At 36.4% G+C, this 6,045-nt stretch overlaps 1 long non-coding RNA gene across 1 annotated transcript; it reads right to left on the bottom strand.

Moving 5' to 3' along the window:
- Window positions 1-767: 767 nt before the first annotated feature.
- On the bottom strand, window positions 768-3,356 carry LOC112431391 (uncharacterized). Its single transcript, XR_013095587.1, has 4 exons — window positions 2,670-3,356; window positions 2,162-2,312; window positions 1,705-1,790; window positions 768-1,136 (listed from the first exon to the last, which is right to left on the bottom strand). It is a non-coding gene; the product is annotated as an uncharacterized LOC112431391 (long non-coding RNA).
- Window positions 3,357-6,045: the final 2,689 nt, after the last annotated feature.

Raw genomic sequence — 6,045 nt, 5'->3', positions numbered from 1 at the left:
CTCTTCCAAGATGGTTGCTGGCATCCACCAGTAACCTTTCAAAACAAAATGTCTAATTTCACTGCAGTAGGTAAAGAATTAAACTGACATTACTCCTCTACTGAATCTATATAAATCAACAGTTAAATAATGTCAGTTCTTCCGTGTTCTCTGGAATCAATCACAGCAAAGAAATTAGACTGTTTCTTTTGAAAAATGTTGGGAAAGAACAAATCAAAACATTCTATTTAAGGCCTCTGACATCAAGATTCAGTTAAACAACAATTATAACTAAACAATTTGAGGTAATGTTAGTTTCCATTAACATTAAATTAGGTTACTGAATTGGCAAACACCTTCCTATTAACACCTCCCATTTTACCCCAATAACTAAAGAAATTAGCACTTGCAGGTCAAAACCTTTATTCAAGAGATGCAAAAATAACATTGATACAGTGACTGTCAAAAAATACAGCACTGATCATACTGTGACATCTCGGTTCAAAACAGCACACTTAGAAATATTCAACGTTCTTTACTTCAACTGAATGAAATTGAAAATACCATTTCACACGGCCCATATGGGATATTTAGACTGTATAACTGTTCATGCTACATCTCTTCACTAGTAAAAGAAAGAAAAAAATACAAAGACAAATTTAAAAATGCTGCCAAACAGACAAACAGAACTTGTACAGAGCAAAAGGAAAAACAAACAACAAAAAAAACGGCTCGTCCTCATGGTAGTTGCAGAGTATATAAAAATGAACCCTGCGATCTGCTCCTGGAATTGAGCTTCAAAAATGCAGCAGAACAAGTGTGAGATTTAAATCTCCTCTCACCTAGAGCTGATCACCTCACATGCATAACAGTGAGCTTCGTTGCAGGAGCAGTTTTGTCTTAGTTGTGAGCTTTTCTTGAGAGCTGAGTTGCATCCAACTCCATTACCACCCTTTGAATCACCTCAAAGGTGTAGCAGAGTTGTGATGGGTAACTCATGTTGAAGGAATAAAAAAGGTCCAAACAGCATGGCTACTGCAAAGGTCACGTTATCCAGATCTTGAAGAACAACATCAGAAAAGTCATTGCCTGGCGCATCTCTGGAGACAGATGTTCATTGTGGTTTTCTCAATCTGTGCAGTGGCCTCAGTCAAGTCCTGGTTAAACAAAAAACATTTCTTTAAGATTCCTTTTTAAACTCATCTCTTTTGAATCTACCAGTTCTAATGTTAGAGTAATTTAAACCATAGTAAATAGCTATAGCCAAAGAGTGGCCTGCCATGCTGCCATTCATGGTCTAACAGAGTTTCTAAGAGAGGGTGAAAAACATAATAATTTCAAATGCTTTACATTAGTTTTTGTTAGAAAGACACCGGCCCATCAGAAATCCAGGTTATGTCACTCAGAAGATGTTAGAATTTAGACTTTCAGCCCCACAATTTGGTTAGCTGTTGGTCATTTTTTCAAACAAAAGCTAATGTAAATATTGGTGGGATTTTCCTTTGTTCACTAGAATGACAAATTTAAAGTTTTTTCACACTGATGTGACCCCTAATACAGGGGTGGGGCCTCAAGGGCCGGCGGCCGAGTTCACTACCAGGCCTCATGTGAACTTCAAATTATTAAAGAGGACTACTGGTCCTAACCAGTCCAATGAGGATCAAGTGGATAACTAAATGCATTTTTAAATGTTGCAAATCCACAATCTACTCATAAAACACTCACCATGAACTCCTGCACCAAGATGTTGCAATTGTCTTTCACACAGATGCGGAGCACTTTGATGAGGGACTCCGAGCATTAATGTCATCCTTGACTATTATAACAAAGAAAACAGAGATTTGTGAACTTTTCAGTAGCACAGAAGAAAATGATCCCAGACAAAAACTCTTGACTTTTTAAACCAGTCAACATGCAACACCAGCATCTACAAAGCAATATCAAAAGTTCCTGTTTGACATCAACTTTATGGATATATAGTTTCCAGAACATTTATTTTTAAAAAAAGATAATTTTTTCTCAGTGGGCCAGTAAATGCATGACAAAAAAGAATGGCATCCTTTCAGTGGAATCAGTACTCACAGTAATAGTTGACTGTTTCAATGGATGCAGCATAAAAATCTTTTACTGACCTAATGCAATACATATACACTTTGTAGTTAAAGAATTTTAAAGTTCTTACTGTCATCATGGCAGCTACATCCTTTAGCTTTGTGCACTGTTCCCCCGATCACTTTGCAAACACTTTCAGCAGACTGTCAGAGAGAAACTCAGCTCCGTCAGAAACCTTGACTGTATGCATGGTTGGGATGCACTGGAATGCTGCATTTTATCTGAAATAACATTTTGAAATTTTGAAATAACAGCAGGCACTGTGCTTGGTTAATCAGTAATGTTTTGTTGAATAAAAACTGTGTTTCCAGATCTTATGGGATTAAAAAAATCCAAAGATGTTTGTTTCTGATTTGCAACCCAACAACCCACAAGTTACAACCTCATTTTAGTTCAAGTGTGCATTAATGCGAGTCCAGTAATCACCTTTCTGGCAATACATACAGGTATAAGATAAACCTATGGCAGATTTTGGATTTCTCAGTTGTATTAATAGGGTGAGTATGCATGCACCTAATAATTATAAAAAACCTATTATAATTAAGTTACAGAAACGAAAATAGAATATACTTTCTTACCATAACACCTTGAACCCACAATCCATCAGCTGACTCCTGGTGAAATGCAGAATAGAGGTCGTCTCTCAATGTGCAGCAAAAAAAAACAAAAACAAAAGGACAGCAGGTGAGGGCAGGAGGGGTAGGGATGTAAGCTAGCATAATGCCGCTGATGATATTAGCTAAAGCTGTTCAATGTCCAAAATCTCACTAACACCACGGTGCAGTAAATACACAATGTAACTGAAGAGTCAGTTGACAAATCTATTCACACAGAAAACCAAATTATGTTATGAGTGCCTCGTAATTAGGTTTAATGTGATATTACGGCTCTTGTGCCAAAGACAAATTCAAATGAAAAAGCGCCAATTCTTTGACAACAGATAAAACAGCAAATAAGCTAACGGCTCTTTTTTAGCATGTTACATGGCGACACTCTAGACGTTTAACTACATTTGGCTGAAATATGGTAAATATTAATTCAAAAAATCAAGACATACCAAAAACGTAGAGTTGGCTGCTCGACTTGACTGAGATGGATGCCTTTTTTAAACCACGATCCAAAGCCCGCGAGATGAAATCACGCGTGGTTTCACGAGATTTAACGTTGCTATCTTATTAACTTACTTCACCTGAACATGATATGAACAATTTAATACACCCTTTCTGCATATCATGTAGTTTTTACACTATATAGTTACATTTAACTTTAAAACATGATGCAATTGTGTTAAATACATGCAAGATGCTTACATAAATCCAAGAGATGGCCAGTCCCTTTTTTTCAGTGTGTGTGAATGGGTGGATGACTGGATGTGTAAAGCACTTTGGGGTCCTTAGGGACTAGAAAAGAGCTATACAAATACAGGCCATTTTTTACCATTCACCCTATTAACAGTGTGAATGAAAGATGACTGGGGCAGTATATTATAAAGGTCCAGCCTGTTTTATCTTTGTCCACTATGTTAACTTTCCATTTTCTTTTTGTTGTTTCGGGGGGGGGGGGGGGGGGGGGGGGGGGTGTTGTTGCTTTAATTACTTAATTGAGTTAAAAGTTACTTAATTGGATGTAATTAAAAGAAAAAAAATATAGTGTGTCTATGCAGCCAGTCCGATGACCTTTCTAGGGTGTACCCTACTTAGTCCTTCACAGTTCTTTTTGTCACGGCACTGGGTCTGTGACACAGTGTTTTTGTGTGTTTAAGTATATACTTTAAATATTGTCATTAACCCTCTGGGGTCCAGGCTATAATTGGCGGTTTTTGACTACTTTTAATTTTACCTCTATATTTCACCTTTAAAAACCGTTTATCTTGCCTTGTTTGGTATCATTATTTTCAGCACAACCTCAAATATCTGAAATTTGAGTTATTTTTGACATACTGAATTAGCACAATTGACTTTCAGAAAAAAAAACAAAATCAGAGTAGAAAAAAGTTATATTTTTTACTGTAAAAACCACAAACATGTCTAACAAATCATTTTCATAACCTAAAATGAAAATATAAATTGTACATTTCTAAAACTTATACACAAGTTTTGCAAACAAAAATGTTATATGATAGTATTTACCTAAAAAATGCAGCCAAGGCCTCAGGCGTTTTTTATATAACCATTTAAATCTATATACAGAACAATCAGGTGTGCTGCATCAAATAATGAGGCACACAAATGATTTGTGCCACTACAAAAACTTAGTTTGTGTTCAGTATAAGACAGAGGAGAACACCACGGGCCTAAACCCTGCAGGTCTGACAACAGGAGGTGCATCAGTCCAGTTTTCCATGTGGAAACAGCTTCCTAAACAACCAAGTGCCATAAGATGCCATATCAATTTTTGATTGGCTGACATGGTAAACTTTAACTCCAATAGGGAAGCGGTGTTTTTTTCTTTTTATACTCGCAAGCGGAGAGTGTTTGCTAGCGCTGTACGTAGAAAGAAGAAGACCACTGTTTATTCAGAAAAAAACGTAGCGTGTATTTTTTTATCATAACTCTGGTTTTACAAGGCCTATCAACACAACTTTAAAACGGTTGTGTAGTTTGACGTCCACATGTTTGACCCAAGTTGAAATGGAGACTCTGGGTCGCTGCATCTTGTAGCTGTGTCGTCTTAAATTGGTCATGTGATTTTGAAGCGTCCTTCCTATTTTCAGTTTTGTTTTTGTTTCGAGTGCTCATGTATAGTGTAGTGCTGTCAATAAATTAAATAATTAAATAATTAATTTTATAATTTTCTGTAATTAATTGCAGTTATTCGCAATTGCTTGATCAATACACTTTTTCAACTTTATATTTAAGCTTGTAACTGACATTTATGCAATATGATGAAGTAAATGGAGAACAAACACAAAGAATGCATGCTTAAATTCAAAGAGAATTTGAATAGCTTTCTTTAATCTTTTAGCACAGGTTCTCTCCTGTGAAATGCAATTTTTAGAAAAATGTTTAATATGCTAATACTTAATACGTATAATATATATTAATGCTGTCAAACAATTACAACTTTTTATCAGATTCATCTCAGGGTTACTGTGGATTAATTTGATTAATCACAATTAAATATCATTCATTTTTATTTATATTAACCACATTTCATTTTGCATGAGCAAACAAACTTGAGAAAAAAGGGGAAATAGACACACTTATCACGTTTATTGAACATCTTGAACATTCGTGTTAACAAAAAAACTCTGTAAACATTTATCCACTCTCTCTCTCTGTCACTCTTGGGGATGCACTTCAAGTCCTTGAGACAAGGAACCAAAGCTATGTAAAGCACATGTTCTCAACAATATTAACAGGTCTGCAATTTGTTGCAATCCACTTGGCAATTGTGTCAGTCAATATGTCCGAGGTAGACTTACTGAGTCCCCGATGCTGGATGACGCATTAGCCAGAGTGCTAGCAGCATCCCCGACTAACGTATGCTTCGCGTCAATGTGATATTTTAAGCTGGAGATGCTTCAGTGAAAAGAAAATTTCCAATTTCCCATCGAGAGGGCCAATGTGAGTTTATCATCTTCCAAATTGAGTTTATTGGCTCAGCTGCCCATCACAACACAAATCTACTGCCCAGTTGCGCATGTGCAAAGGTAATTTTACATGAACAAATTGCCCGAAATGGGTTGACAGAAACATGTCAAGGATTTTGAGGCATTCTGAAGTCCAGATGTCTTAAAAGCATTACATTTTTTTATCTCGTTAATCGTGATGACAGTTTAAGCTGCGTTAACGCGTTAATTTTGACAGGACTAGTTTTGTGTTTCTAAGTTCGTTGTCTGCCAGTGAATAAAAAATGCCATCTTTAAGTTTAATACTCTGTCTCAGAGTCCTGCGTTTGGGTCCAACCCCTGCCTGCCACACAGCTCAATGTGACACTTTTTTCTGCCAAGTT

This window comes from Maylandia zebra, linkage group LG3 (genome assembly GCF_041146795.1).
Source record: "Maylandia zebra isolate NMK-2024a linkage group LG3, Mzebra_GT3a, whole genome shotgun sequence".
Lineage (NCBI taxonomy): Eukaryota > Metazoa > Chordata > Actinopteri > Cichliformes > Cichlidae > Maylandia > Maylandia zebra.
The sequence above is the reverse complement of the archived record's forward strand: the minus strand, read 5'-3'. Positions and strand labels throughout refer to the sequence as shown.